The sequence below is a fragment of the Cebus imitator genome, unplaced genomic scaffold, assembly GCF_001604975.1.
Source record: "Cebus imitator isolate Cc_AM_T3 unplaced genomic scaffold, Cebus_imitator-1.0 Scaffold218, whole genome shotgun sequence".
Lineage (NCBI taxonomy): Eukaryota > Metazoa > Chordata > Mammalia > Primates > Cebidae > Cebus > Cebus imitator.
This window is the reverse complement of record NW_016107533.1, coordinates 3,482,538-3,499,438: the sequence shown is the minus strand read 5'-3', so window position 1 is coordinate 3,499,438 and position 16,901 is coordinate 3,482,538. Positions and strand designations below refer to the sequence as shown.

The following is a 16,901-nucleotide window of genomic DNA, read 5'->3' as shown; positions in this document are numbered from 1 at the left end:
TTTATATATATTACTTCCTCTCCCCTGACGAATTTTCTTCTCCTCACCAGATCTGAAATATCCCTTATCTTCCTCCAAATAAAAAAAAATGCTCCCAGGAAAATGTCTGATGAAGTTATTCACTTTGGCATGCTAAGAATAAAACAGTATACACACACACACACACACACACACACACACTCCTGTAACACACCTGTAACATTTATTTGCAAGTACAGTCCAGGGAAGGCAGAATGCAGCTCTAAAACACACACATATATATATCTATATATATGCACACATATATGTATATTTTTGATATCTTTGGACTCTTTGGACTCTGTAATCTTTGAAAAGTATCTTAAACTGTAAGGGAACTGAGTTGGTATTTTAATCATTACAATAAGCTCATTTTTTTCTTAATTCATTTAAAAAGATAATTCATCATTAAGTATTTATGCTTGAAAATGCGGTAGGCATTTTCTAATACTTTAATACTTCTAATACTTTATGATTTTTGAGCACTCCTTTAAGGGTATAACCTTTGGTCTGTATATCAGCAATCCCATTAGACTATTCATTTCTAGATGTTCTAAATTATTTACCTTATATATTTGAACATAAAGTTTTTTAGATAAATTAAGGATTATAAATATATAATGTAATTAACTTGGTAATAATTATAGGTCTTCATCAAATATTTAGTGAATAGATTAGTCAATAATCAGAGTATGTCTTTTTCCCTGGAATTCCTTTCCATTTCTACCTACATCAACTATTGTAACATTTCAAAATACAACTGCAAAATAATTTCATCTAAGCAGCCTTCATCAATTGCCTCGTAATAAATCTCTGCAGCTTTCTAAAGGCTTCCCTTATTCTTTTCTCATGCTATTATATGTAATTGCTTAAACTAAATTATTTATGTATGCCTAGCTTCCATCCTGGAATAAGAATACTGGAAAGCTATGTGTTCTCTGGATGTTATTCTCCACTGTACCAAACCCAATCCCCATTATAATGTTGGTGCTTAGTGTTTTGTTTTGTTTTCTGTGCTATTGCTGTGCCACTGATGGTGCTTAGTGTTTCCTAATTGAACATTCTCTCTTCCTTTAACAATGCATTGATAGTATCTAATTAGTGCTATTCTGATGGCAAAACACATCCACATCATTGCTTATTGGGGATTTCTATGTATTATGAATGGGAGAATGACAAATATATTCCTCAAGCTGGAGATCAATTTCAGATAACTCCGTGAATTAGCTCCATGACTTGGAGTAGAAGATGTACTCTGCAAGGCATCACACGGCTAAGAAAGACTTGGGGACTCTGACTCCCATAAAAGTGATCATCTCAATAATTTGTTGGGTTTTTTTCTTTATATGAATCCTTGGCTCTTAAGAGATTCAAGGACAGCCTTAACGTTTTACATAGCCTTCTGATACTGCCGCACACTTTTGTGTATGTCTATCTATATGAGTCTACATCCGTTTTCTTTGCAGAGGAATGTTAACATCTGTCATCAAATTCTCAAGGGAAAAGACACAAAAGTGGGTTACAGTGGGTGAAGACAAAGCATCACCAGTAATACAGCACATGTTCTTATAACTCCTGCACTCTCCACAACTCTTCAAACAAGATAAGCCAACTTTAGATGGCTAGATACATTGATCAAAACAATAGTAAACAGACAATGTGTTTATGTTGGAGGTAACAGAGAATAGCTGAAAGAAAAGCGACCAGGAGGTGTTGAAGGGCAGATGGGAGTGGAATCCAGGGTTAGGAGGCTCCTCCTATGCTTCTTCGTGGTATTGCAGAGGCCACAGTGAGAAGCATTGTTTTCCTTAAGAAATGGATGTGGAGAAATAGGAACACTTTTACACTCTTGGTGGGAGTGCAAATTAGTGCAACTGCTGAGGAAGACAGTGTAGCAATTCCTCAAGGACCTAGAAATAGAAATACCATTTGACCCAGGAATCCCATTACTGGGTATATACCCAAAGAATTATAAATTGTTCTATTATAAAGACACATGCACACCTATGTTCATTGCAGCATTGTTTACAATAGCAAAGACCTGGAACCAACCCAAATGTCCATAACAATAGACTGAATAAAGAAAATGTGGCACATAGATACCATGGAATACTATGCAGCCACAAAAAATGATGAGTTCATGTCCTTCATAGGGGCATGGATGAATCTGGAAACCATAATTCTCAGCAAACTGACACAAGAACAGAAAACCAAACACCACATGTTCTCACTCATAGGCGGGTATTGAACAATTAGAACACATGGACACAGGGAGGGAAGCATCACACACTTCGGTCAGTTGGGGGTTGCTAGAGGAGGGACAGCGGGGACTGGGGAGGGTGGGGAGGGATAACGTGGGGAGAAATACCAGATATAGTATAGGTGACAAGGGGATGAAGGCAGCAAACCACCTTGCCATGCATTACCTATGCAACAATCCTGCATGTTCTGCACACGTACCTCAGAACCTAAAGTATGATTAAAAAAAAAAGAAAGAAAAATAAAATAAAGAAGAAAAAAAATAAATCTCTTAAACCACCAAATTCTCCCTAAATCAGTTATACTTGACTTCTATATTTAAGAGAATCTGTATCCTCACTAACATCTTTGCATAATTTATCATTCTCTGCAGTTAATAAACCAGGTTGTCCCAAGCTGCTGTATCCCCCAAATTCTTAAATCCAAGTGTGTTATAATCTACTCTCCTTGAGTTCCTTCCCATATATAATTGAGTCTCATGATTTCTGCTATCAAATCAAGGAATGCTCTTCAAAACAACCTGGCCATAGAATCAAATTATAACATTTATTTTTTTTTCCCCATTTATTTATTTTATTGTATTTTAGGTTTTGGGGTACATGTGAAGAACATGCAAAATTGTTGCATAGGAACACACATGGCAGTGTGATTTGCTGCCTTCCTCCCCATCACCTACATCTGGCATTTCTCCCCCTGCTATCCCCCCCAGCTCCCCACCCCCCACCATCCCTCCCCTATGTCCCCCCAACTGACCCCAGTGTGTAGTGCTCCCCTCCCTTTGTCCATGTGCTCTCATCGTTCAACACCCGCCTATGAGTGAGAACATGCGTTGTTTGATCTTCTGCTCCTCTGTCAGTTTGCTGAGAATGATGGTTTCCAGATTCATCCATGTCCCCACAAAGGACCCAACAAACATATGAAAAAATGCTCATCATCACTGGTCATAAGAGAAATGCAAATCAAATTATAACATTTAATATGCATTATCTATGCTTCCTATATCTGGTTGTCCCAAATGACATGAAATTAATATTTAAATGTCCATCTTTCCAAATCATACTACACAGAGAGCATGAGCATTCTGGTGGGGCAAGGAGAGATAAGATGACATGTGGAAGGAGGTTGGGCAAAGGAGGGAAGATTTTTTTTACCCAAAGTATTTTGAGCAATGTCCCTACCACATATATAACATATCGTCTTTCCCTTTGATATATAAAATTTAGCTTGCATGTTTTCATGCTTACTCCGAACATTTTCTGAGGATTATTTAACTTTTCATACTAAATCTCAGATATGCACCAATTTCAAATTATATTCTTATCATATTTTCAAAACAACCAAGTAGTAACAATTCTATGCTGTAATAGACAATATTTTCTTCAAATCTATCATTTGGAGATGAAAAATCTGGTATTCTCCAAAAACTTTGTCAAGGTTACTTTCTCTATTAAACTTTTCTCTAACTCTTTATCAGACATAATCTCTTCTAAGCTTCTAGGACCTGTCAACTCTTAGTGAAGACTTATCTTGCCCCAGTGGCTTGCATTTTTAAAAAAACAGTGAACATTTATTTACCCTGCCATCTCAAGAAACTGTAATAAAACTTAACACATGAAATGTATTCTTTACTCCCCAACAATCATGGCTTTTCACATGCCTGGTGCTCATAAAATATTTGTTGAGTTCAAAAAAATCATTTTATTCCAGAGATAATATTTCATTCCACTTATTTCCTACATTAACATTAAATTTTAGAAATTTAGGTTTTTTCTCTTTTTCAGAGAATGTGAGAACTGCATAGTTACGAGACATAAAATATATTTATAAATTATTGTGAATTAATCTGTAATGATAACTCTCTGAGCTCCCAAAGATGGAAATAATCTTACCTGTTAGAAGAGTCTCTTTCCCCTCCCCATTTATTTATTTTATTGCATTTTAGGTTTTGGGGTACATGTGAAGAACATGCAAAATTGTTGCATAGGTACACACGTGGCAGTGTGACTTGCTGCCTTCCTCCCCATCACCTGCATCTGGCGTTTCAGGATTACAAATCGTTCTACTATAAGAAGAGTCTCTTAGTGTTGTCTGTCCATTCCTTTTTGAAACTAGCCTTCCTGTACATTTTTTTTAATGTTTCTTTCTGCAACCTTGAGAGAATAGTTTAATGCATAATGATGTAAGAGATTAGCATCCTAGAGAGAATTATTCCCTAAAGATTCCCTTCCTTTGCTAACCAGATTTAACTTCTGTTTTTTACTATTTAGCCTATAGTAAGTTAGCCCTTCTCATATCCAGTAGCCACATATGAACAATGGTGTGGAGGTGTTAGGTACCTCAGGCACACCAAGGGTACTGGTAAAAAAAGAGGAGAAATAAAATGGGTGCTGGAGAGGGTAACAGAAAACAAAAAAGATCAAAAATAATGTCACTGGTTTTTTGTTTTTGTTTTTGTTTTTGAGACGGAGTTTCTCTCTTGTTACCCAGGCTGGAGTGCAGTGGCGCGATCTTGGCTCACCGCAACCTCTGCCTCCTGGGTTCAAAGGATGCTCCTGCCTCAGCCTCCCGAGTAGCTGAGACTACAGGCGCGCACCACCATGCCCAGGTAATTTTTGTATTTTTAGTAGAGACGGGGTTTCACCATGTTGACCAGGATGTTCTCGATCTCTTGACCTCGTGATCCACCCGCCTCAGCCTCCCAAAGTGCTGGGATTATAGGCATGGGCCACCGCGCCCGGCCAGTCACTGGTTTTAAAAATGTGGATCAGCAAGACATCAATTCTGCTCTCACCCATTAGGAAACAAACTTTTCTCTCTCATGTAACACACCTGTAACATATATTTTCAAGTGCACCCAGGGAAGGCAGTGTGCAGCTCTGAAACTAGAGATTCTCTTCTGTGGGCTACAGACAGTCCCCACCAAAGAACCACATATTTATAGCAAGTGGTCTGAGATTGATATGTGTGATGAGCACCAAATCTCACATTTTTTCAAATTTATTTCCATTTGATTTACTAACTCATGTTAGTAAAAACATTTATTAAGAAATAAATTGTATTGAATTAATATTATTTCACCAAATATTTATCGCATACATTTTATATATCAGGCTCTGTGCTTGCGACTTTACATAAGTTATATCTTTAAATTCACATAATTATTCTATGATATAGGTGTTAACAATGACATTTCACATGTGAGAAACCCAAAACTCACAGAAATTAAGCAGCTTGCCTAGGTTACATATTTAGTAAGCTCAGTATTAACGTTTGTACTAGTGACTGTTTTATCCTGTGATTTTTTCCTCTTTCCACACGTTTTCCTTACACTAGCCTAAACTGAAGACCAGAGAGCACTAGAAAGTGATAATGATGGAAGACATTTCATCATGAATGGCATTTCATTATCATTTCATGGCTAAGTAATAGCACCTCAGATTGAGGATCTTAGAATTAAAGCAAGGTAATGGGGACAGGCTGAAATTCAGGTAGCCATGGGTTTGACAAGTGAAAATGTTCACTAGACAATTGATTTTTTTAAGTATGAATTTCAAGTCAGTGCTGCAGAACTGGATTTTGAAATTATTATTCGTGAATGGCAGTGCGAATTGTGAGTTTGTGTGCAGTCATCCCCACCCCACCCCCCCCAAAAAAAAACAGAGAGATTACAGAATGGAGCCAACAACAAGATATTGGGTTATCCAAACACATGAAAGAATCCCTGAAGGATCTCAAGAGGCGTGTTCGAAGAATCATGATAAAGTCATGAAAGAATAGCCATATGGAATCTAAAGAGCAGGCTTTCAGAACAAAGTGCATGAGTTTTTTGCATAAGACCACATGAGCACTAGAACCATGAGCTCACACACATACAAGTCCTGATTGAAGTGATTAATGACTAAAGAACTTTAAAAGAGAAAAAGTTTACATAACATAAGGATAGAAACTATGGAACAATCCTTATTTCTTTCTTAGCAAGTATTATAAATTATAAGTACTTATTGAAGGTAGGGATCATGACTAGCTTGTTCTCCACCATAGCTACCACAGTAAGCATTTATAAACCACCATTTCTAGTATATAATTAATAATCAACAATTTAGTAAGTGAATGAATACATAAAACAAATGAAGCCAAATTGAAAAAAGAATTTGAGTAGCAATTTACATTTTTCTTCTATTTGGGGACATCGTTGGGTAACTTGTTGATCATTACTGCAACTGAGGCCCATTTCTTTTTCTCCACTTGAGTTTATGCCAACTCTGCTTTTACATAGGGCATCTTCCAGAGATCACTCTTCTTTCCTTCCTGTCACAGAGAGCATGGGCAAAGCCCTATCCTTACTCAAGAGTTGTGTGTCTTTGGAAGTTTCCATTGTTTATATACATGAAACCTGAGGTGTAGACAATTGTTTCTCACATTTGAGTACCTGGCTAAGGACTTTTAAATAGAGACGCTCTGAAGATCAACTTTGGCCCTGGAATTCAGCCAAAATCATCTATCAGCTTAGACGTCATCATTTGAAAGGCTGAAGAGCTAAATGCCTACATCAGTGTCATTTGTGTTGTCTCTGTTTTCGGGGATATGACTGCATAGATCATACTATCCAATCTGCATAATAGTACTATTATAAATTAGTTTTGGAAGTGGGTCATTGTCAATATATGAATATCCACTTCCAAGTATTGACGAACATTACAGATGTAGCTTGGAGAGAATATCTCCTTCTTCATTTTTGTTTCACTTTGGTTTCCTTTTGGATATCAAACATTAACCAGATTGATATTTGTATAATATAAATAGTAATAATACTAACCTCTTTCCAAAAGTGAACACAGGTATGATAACCACAGCTGCAACTGATGCTAAATCATTTCAGCAACAAGCATGAATAGGGTCAAAAAGCAAAATAAAATTGTGCAGTTTTTTTCCTTTCTTCATTTTTTTTAACATCAAAATCATTGCTGATGAATAGAATTCTTTCCTATTTTCTTATCTCAAACACTAATAAAAGCATCTGATAGTTCTATAATATTAAGGTATATGAAATTCATATATATATATATATATATTTTCATTTCAATAGGTTTAAGGGTGCAGATGGTTTTTGGTTCAGGGATGAATTGTATAGTGATGAAGTCTAGGATTTTAGTGTGCACATCACCTAAGTAGTGTGCATTGTACCCAAATGGTAGTTTTTAATCCCTCACCCTGCCATCTACCCTCCCCACTTCTGAATCTCCAGAGTTCATTATAACACTCTGTATGCCTTTGTGTGGCCATAGCTTATAGCTCCAACTTAAATGGGAGAACATGCGGTATTTGGTTTTCCATTCCTGAGTTACTTCACTTAAAGATTTCCTCCAGTTTCATTCCAGTTGCTGCAAAAGACATTATTTTTTAGGAATTAGTGGTTTTCCATGGTGTGTGTGTGTGTGTGTGTGTGTGTGTGTGTGTGTGTGTATAAATACATATATGTACACACATCACATATATACATACATATACATGTGTGCGTGCATATGTGTGTGTATATATACCACATTTTCTTTATCCACTCATCAGTTGGTAGACACTTAGTTTCAGTCCATATTTTTGCAATTGTGAACTGTGTTGTAATGAACATATATGTGTAGGTATCTTTTTGATACAATAACTTTTTTTTCCTTTGCATAGATACTCAGTAATGGGATTGCTGGATCAAATGGTAGATCTGTTCTTAGTTCTTAATCTCCATAATGTTTTCCATAAAGATTGTACTAATTTACAATCAGTAAATTACTCCGTTCTGGCTGGAGTAAGGTGGTATCTCACGATGGTTGATTTGCATTTTCCTGATGATTAGTGCTGTGGAGCATTTTTTCATTCTTGTTGGCCATTTATATATATATCCTCCTTTGTGAAATGTCTATTCATGTCATTTGCTCACTTTTCAATGGGTTCATTTTTTCTCTTGTTAATTTGTTTGAGTTTTTGGTCTTTGTCTCCTTTTAACTTTGTTGGTTAAAGTCTATTTTATCAGAGACTAGGATTGCAACCCCTGCTTTTTTTTCTCTCTCTCTATTTGCTTGGTAAATCTTCCTCCATTCCTTTATTTTGAGTCTATGTGTGTCTTTGCACATGAGATGAGCCTCCTGAATACAGCACACCGATGGCTTTTGGCTTTTTATCCAGTTTGCCAGTCTGTGTCTTTTGATTGGGGCATTTAATCCATTTACACTTAACATTAATATTATTATGTGTGAATTTAATCCTGCCATTTTGTTTTTGTTTGGATGTTTTGCCCTTTGGTTGGCAGTTTCTTCATTGCGTCATTGGTCTTTACCATGTGGTTCTTTTTTGCAGTGACTGGTACTGGTTGTTCCTTTCCGTGTTTAGTGCTTCCTTCTGGAGCTTTTCCCAAGTTTTTATTGATATTCATTTGCAAAAATTTTTAGCTCAAAGTCTCTTTTAGATTTATATTCATCCAATAATATTTAGTAAGATCATACTGGGTGACTGGGAGTGTTCTAATTATTGGGTTTACACACCAATGAATAAACATAATCTCTGCCTTGACAAGGATTACAAGCTTTTAGGGAAAACAGAAGATAAAAGCTAAATTTTTAAAGCTTAATTTGTGATTATTAGTAATAAGGATATGATTAGTATGTGGGATTAGAAAATAACTAATTTTCTAATAACTGAAGGGAATTACCAAAGAACATCACCAGGAAAGACTCTTCTGAGAAGGTAGCAGTCCACCTGAAGATAGAAAACAATGACAGGGAGCCAGCCATGCAAAGGCTCTGGGAAAGATCACTGTGGTAGAGAGAGAAAAACAAAATCCCTGAACTGGGAAAGGCTCAGAGTATTCAAACTGGGTTAGGTTTGTTTTGTTTTGTTTTGTTTTAAATCGTGTCTAGAGCCTTGTGACAAAGGGGATGGAATACAAAATGTGCTGGTGTAGTAGACTGGACTTGGAGGCAATACCCTGATTATGCAGGACACTGTGTTATCTTGGCCTGTTGTGTGTGCTTAAAAATGCCTCTGGGATGGGTGTGTTGGCTCATGCCTGTAATCCCAGATTGCTGAAGTTCAGGAGTTTGAGACCAGCCTGGGCAACGTGGTGAAACCCTGTCTCTACTAAAAATACAAAAAAAAATTAGCTAGGTGTTGTAGCACATGACCTGTAGTCTCAACTACTCAGGAGCTGATGCAGGAGGACTGCTTGAACTTGGGATGTTGAGGCTGAAGTGAGACCTGATTGTGCCACTGCACTCCAGCTTGGGGGACAGAGTGAGACCCTGTCTCCAAAAGAAAAAAATTTTTTAAATGCTTCTGGCTCCCATGTACCCAATGGATTTCAGGGAATGAGGAGGGTAAAACCTTACTGGCCTTGCATTAAAAGTTTATTCTTAGCATGTAAGCTGGTGACCACCCTGTTTCATCCAGTTTCCTTATGGCATTTTTTTTTTTTTTTTTTTTTTTTTTTATGGATTTTTTTTTTTTTTTTTTTTTTTGAGACGGAGTCTTGCTCTGTCACCAGGCTGGAGGGCAGTGGCACAATCTCAGCTCACTGCAACCTCCGCCTCCTGGGTTCAAGCGATTCTTCTGCCTCAGCCTCCCGAGTAGCTGGGACCACAGGCACATGCCACCACACCCGACTAATTTTTGTATTTTTAGTAGAGACAGGGTTTCACCATGTTGGCCAGGATGGTCTTGATCTCTTGGCCTCCCAAAGTGCTGGGATCATAGGCGTGAGCCACCACGCCCAGCCTATGGCATTTTTTAACTTGGTGTTCCTCGGGGTATAGATCAGGGGATTTAACATGGGTGCAACAATAGTAAAGCCATTCCCTTGTCTATGGGGTAAGTGACCAGAGGCTTCATGTACAAGAAAATACATGGCACAAAGAACAATATAACCACTGTGAGGTGGGAGCCACAGTTGGAGAGGGCTTTGTGTCAACCTTCAGAGCTACAACACTTTAGGGAGCATAAGATGACCATGTAGTAAGCAATTAGGATAAGGAAGATAGCCATATACATCACTCCACTGTTGAGGATAACTAAGAGTCCAGGATGTAGGCGTCCATGTAGACAAGTTTCAACAATGGAAACAAATCACACATAAAATGGTCAGTAACGTTTTATGGGCCACAGAAGGGTATCTGATACATGAAAAGAAGCTGTATTGTGACATGTATGGATCCCCTCACCCAAGCTCCTACCACCAACAGCAGCCATGATGGTTGTGTAGTGCAGGGGCTTACAGATGGCCGCATAATGAGAAAGCTAATCCCCATACCACCCAAAAAATCCTCTGCAAAGAGTTGAGTCATGCAGCCTTCAAGGGAGATGGTAGTGTTCTCAGAGAAGGAGTCATCTAAGGGGCAATGACGGAAGAGTAGGTGTCATCCATGAGAGACAAGGAAGTAAGGAAAAAGTACATAGGTGACCTCGGACTTCAACTTGCATCCAGAGTCAACGCAATAAATAGATTTTTCCCCCCAACGCTGTGGTCACATACATGGCTAGAAACAAAGCAGAGAATATTTTCCCTAGTTCTGGATTTTTTGTAATGCCCAAAAGAATGAATTCAGTCACATTATTTGAAGTCCCCATTTAAGAGAGGCTGATGAAAGCATATTGTTCTGAACTGAAAAATCTGCAAAAACAGCACGATTTTTAACTAGTAATCAATAGGTATGTTGGGCATCCTTTGTACTCTGTCTCACATCCTCTTAACCTACCTTTTTTCTTTAGTTGTTGCTACAGAAAACGGCTGCCAGGAATTAAAACCTTGTAGCAGCTTCATCCTACTGATCCCCACAATGATGCCTGCTTTCACTAGTGCAACTCTTGCATTCTGTTGTGGTGCTTGCTGCTGTGACACGTCATTCTGGTGCATACCCACACCTGAAAATATGAAGGGAATAACACGCTTAGAGAAACTCTTGACCATCAGTAACTAGGAGCCAACTGATAAATGGCAATCAACTTAACACCATCTTGTATTAACATTCTTTCTTTCCCTGTTTCACTGTCCCCAGTGCCTTCATTCTGTTTCCTGAAATAAACTACTTATATATGAGACCTCCTCTTAACCTTTGCTTTTAGATTGCTTCAAGCTAGGATGCTTTCATTTCATTAACACACCCAAGAAAATATGATATAAATTTTCACTTATTTATTTCATACATTTACTGAGCACCTACAACACAATAGCTGAGAGCTGGTTGAAGAGTCTTGTAGGCTCTTGATGACATTAATACCTCGTCATCAAATTCACAGCATAGTTCATGTCCCAAAGATTATTCACTTGTTAATGACTATACTCTTTTCATCTACCTTTTTTCTAAATTTGAATTATTATTATCATTATTATTACATATTTCTGATATTCAGTGAATCCCTACTGTGTCTCAGTCAGTGGAATATCCTATGAGACATTCTTAAATATTCAATAGAGGCTCAGAGAGGTGAAAAAAATGTGACGCCTATTTCCCACAACTAGTAAACACTGAAGTGAAATTCAAATCCAGCTTTTCCTGATTCCAAAATTCATACTAACAATAATCTTTATTGCTTATTTTAATAATGCTCAATATGGATGAAATATTGTTCTTCATAATATAATTTCATTTTTGTAACAATCCAGTAAGATAGATTTATGCCTCCTGGGATTATTTTATTCAACATGTCTGTAATAAAATCCAATGACAATCCTACAATTAAGAGCATATACTCATCACATATATGTATACTGGAATACATATGTTCCAATCCTGAAACTAGAAGGTACAATGATTAAGTTTTCAAGTATTCTAATCATTGTCCAGATATTCTTATCAAAGAAAATTTAATCTTAAGCCTCTTTCTGTACTCCAAGAAGACCCAGATCTACAACTTAGCTAACACTATCCCTGCGCATGAGTCTAAATCAGCCTAAATCACTCTATGGATAATGTAAATCCATATCACTACTCCTTCATAACTCACTTTCTCACTTCCGAATTTCCTTATGAAAGGCTGCTAGCAGAGGAAACAAAAGATTCTAGAGAATAATCAAAATATCAATTAAAAACTTTTATTTTGTACTCACTTTATATTATCAAGGAACTGGGTCTGTTACATGCATAATTGAATTTACTTTTCATATCATACAAGATGTGCACTATCACAGATTTCATCTTCAGGATGAGGAAACTGAGGCCTGGAGATGTTAAACATCTCATCTAAGATGAGTGGGAATTGTGAATTTAGGTAAGCTCATCTTGAAGCACAAGTTCTGAATCTTTATGCTGTATCTCTGAAGAAGTGACAGCAGCCTCCGCTGGCTACATGCAATTGCTAGCACAGCCAAATGACATGGTAAAGGAACTGTGTCATAAGTAGCAAGTTTATCTTTGTTAAAGACACTTAAATAGAGGCTATGTGCCACTTGGTTAGAATATATTAGAGATCATTGCTTTAAATGGAGATGTAAACTCTGTTCTCTAAGACTTTTCTAAATACCTAGAGGCCCATTCTTAGTATCCTACACTTTACTAAATAGACAGCTGCCAAAATATTCTTTGCAGATCAACAATGTGGACTAACCCAAGCTCTCTCACCTGCAGCCCCAAGAACTTCTAAAGTCTTGAATAGTTCTCTCTAAAGAAGTAGAGAGAACACAATCCCGGAAATCAGTGCAACTGGATTTCATTTCCTTGTTGTCCATCTAATTCCTAGAACATGTTGTTACATTACTTACTACTCTAGGCCTCGATTTATTTGCTCATGTGCAATATGGGGTGGGTGTAGTAGATGAATAGAACGCTAGGAATTCAAAGAAGCTGTCTCAGGGACTTTGTCCTTTCCAAACACAGCCCCTTGCTTCTTATCTCTGTTAAGCATTTATGCTTCCAAGTAAGGTTTTCTTTGAGCAATCTCAAGACCTAAAATATTTTAAAACAGTGTGCACTCGACAATTATTATAATAATTCCCTTTCTGCCTTAAAATCTGCGAATCTGTTATATTTCATTTGACTACTAATACACATCTCCACTTCTCAGCCTGACATCCAAGCCTCTTCCCCATAGTAATCAACCTGTCTTTCTCTAGTCTTCCTCCACTGCAGTCAAACTCATCTCTTACTGCCAGAACCTTAGCCTGTCTTGCACAATGGAAAAGGTCACAGGTCCAGAGAGATCAAACTTAGCTCACTGCCCCAATCAGGCCACTTGCTGACAACAGAAACTTCAAAACCTGAGAAAATAAAACAATGCAATCATAACTAAAGTCAATGTGCAAAGTACACACTATTTCAGGGTACTGTGCTAAGATCTTCATGATTTTTTCTTTTAATTCTCACAAAAGTCGTATGAGATAGACACTATTGTTATCCTTACTTTCTGCTGCAGTGGATAGGTTGGGATAACTAGTGAAACTGATTAAGCCCCTGGGTGAGTATGTCACCAAGTTCACAGCACAGGCTACTAACCTCTGTGCTCCACGACCTCTCCAAGAATTTTATGTCCGCCTCACAGCACTTTCACAAGAATTAAAGTAAGAAGCATTAAGAATGTCTGAAGAGCACTTTTCAGATATTCATCATGATTATTTTCCATTCTTATAAGCTCTCGACCTCCTGCTGCCTCTGCCTTCTGTTAACAAGTGCATTACCTCTTCTCCTTCATGCCTCACTTCCTCCTCAATGTCCACCTTCATCGTGGATATTTGTTACATGCACCTGTAGAGGTTGAATATTGGCAATAATTAAACTATCTCTTGTTAATGTTTTTAATGTCATGTTGGCTTTATCTTCTTAAGGGTATGCTTAAGGGTGGCTAATTTATTCTCTCTCGGCCACATTTCTAGTGCTGAGCTGTGTACATACTTGTCATTTAATTAAATTTAATTAAATCAATGCAATTCACTGTGGGAGGCCGAGGCGGGTGGATCACAAGGTCAAGAGATCGAGACCATCCTGGTCAACATGGTGAAACCCCGTCTCTACTAAAAATACAAAAAATTAGCTGGGCATGGTGGTGCGTGCCTGTAATCCCAGCTACTCAGGAGGCTGAGGCAGGAGAATTGCCTGAACCCAGGAGGCGGAGGTTGCGGTGAGCCAAGATCGTGCCATTGCACTCCAGCCTGGGTAACATGAGTGAAACTCCGTCAAAAAAAAAAAAAAAAAAATCAATGCAATTGATTTCATCCAAGGAAAACCACATTGAACCACGGGGCGCAGGCAATGGTAGTGCCGGTCTCTGCCTCCAGGAACTAAAGTGTTGTTGTCAGAGGTTGGTTGTTCTTCCTCTGCCATCCAGGCTCAAATACCCCATTTACCATCTTTCATCTTTACCATTTCCATTTCTAGGCATGCTTCAGCCAAACTCAAGAGATGAAACATAACTTGGACATCCAGTTTAGTATTGAATCTGCCATCAAATTCTCTTTGTAATACAGATGGTCCCTGACTTACAATGACTCAACTTAACAATTTCTTGACTTTACAATGGTGCAAAAGCATTACACATTCAGCAGAAGTAATACTTTGAATTTTGATCTCTTCTCAGGCAATTGATGTGGGTTTTACAACACTATCTCATGAGGCTGGGCAGAAGCAGAGATTGGCAGCTGTCAGTCAACCATGCTGGTAAAGTACGAAAACTCTACAGTGTACTGCATTGCCAGTGTTTTTGTTTGTTTAGTTTGGCTTTGTTTTTGAGAGAGGGTCTTACTCTATCACCAAGCTGGAGTGGCACCATCACTGTTCGAGGCAGACTCGACAACCTGGGTTTCAGCAATCCTCCTATCTCAGCCTCCCAAGTAGCTGGGAGTACAGGCATACACCACCACACCCAGCTACCTTTTTGCATTTTTTTGTAGAGACAGGGTTTTGCCATGTTGCCCAGAATGGCCTCAAACTCCTAGGCTCAAGAGATCCACCTGCCTTGGTCTTCCAAAGTGTTGGGATTATAAGCTTGAGCCACCATGCCCGGCCATCAGTGTCTTTTGAATCTAGCGTTTTGTTTGTTTACATCCTATCATGTCTACAAAACATCCATCTATATACAGTATTCAACACTGTATTATAAATTAGGCTTTGCGTTATATGATTTTGCTCAACTATAGGCTAATGTAAAGTGTTCCAAGCATATTTAAAGTAGACTGGCTGAGATTCGATGCTCTGTAGGTTAGGTGTATTAAAGGCATTTTCAACTTAGGATAAGTTTATCAGGATATAACACCATCATAAGTCAAGGAGGATCTATACTGTCATTTCTTTCCAGAATTTCTGCAAAATATTATTGTTCAAAAGAATGTTTATTTAAAGGAATGAGGACTAGCATTTCTTCTTAAACAAATTTACAAGAAAAAACCAACGACCCCATCAAAAAGTGGGCAAAAGATATAAACAAACACTTTTCAAAAGAAGACATTTATGCAACCAAAAACCATATGAAGAAAAGTTCATCATCACTGGTCATTAGAGAAATGTAAATCAAAACCACAATTAGATACTATCTCATGCCAGTTAGAATGGCAATCATTAAAAAGTCAGGAAACAACAGATCTGGTGAAGACATAGAGAAACAGAAATGCTTTTACACTGTTGGTGGGAGTGTAAATTAGTTCAACCCACTGTGGAAGACAGTATAGCGATTCCTCAAGGATCTAGAACTGGAAATACCATTTGACCCAGCAATCCCATTACTGGGTATATACTCAAAGGATTATAAATCATTCTACTATAAAGACACATGCACACGTATGTTTATTGCAGCACTATTTACAATAGCAAAGATATGGAACCAACCCAAATGCCCATCAATTGTAGACTGGATAAAGAAAATGTGGCACATATACACCATGGAATACTATGCAGCCATAAAGAGAATGAGTTCATGTCCTTTGCAGGGACATGGATGAAGCTGGAAACCATCATTCTCAGAAAACTAACACAGGAACAGAAAACCAAATACTGCATGTTCTCACTTATAAGTGGGAGTTGAATAAGGAGACACAGGGAGGGGAACATCACACACTAGGGCCTGTCAAGGGGTGAGGAGCAAGGGGAGGGAGAGCATTAGGACAAATACCTAATGCATGTGGGGTTTAAAACCTAGATGATGAGTTGATAGGTTCAGCAAACCACCATGGCACATGTATACCTGTGAAGCAAATTTGCATGTTCTTCACATGTATACCAGAACTTAAAGTAAAATAAAATAAATTTTCTGCCTTTGAATAGATCTTCAAGAAAACTGTGTTTAGATATAATTCTGGTAAATGCTCTATTGACTAGAAAGTTATCAGCTTAATGATTTCACAACACTCATCATAATGTAAGTTTTTGAACTGACTTTAAAAGATAAGTCTTCAAAAACCAGTTCCTAAAACACCCTGCAGTTCTAACCAAAAGTAAAATTATTTAAATAAAACAAGTGTTTTTCACTGGCATTCTTATAAATTATGAAAGCAAAGAATGGCTCTTGAAAAATATTTTATACAAATAATGGAAAGTTTAAAGTCAAAGGATACCACCAATCGCTTGATCCTCTAATGATGAATATAAGCATTTAATCATTCCACAATGTATGCATATATCCAAATATTATATTGTACCCCATAAACATATACAATTATTTTT

General features: G+C 37.7%; 1 pseudogene; it reads right to left on the bottom strand.

Moving 5' to 3' along the window:
- Positions 1-1,681: 1,681 nt before the first annotated feature.
- On the bottom strand, positions 1,682-10,884 carry LOC108318411 (annotated as a pseudogene).
- Positions 10,885-16,901: the final 6,017 nt, after the last annotated feature.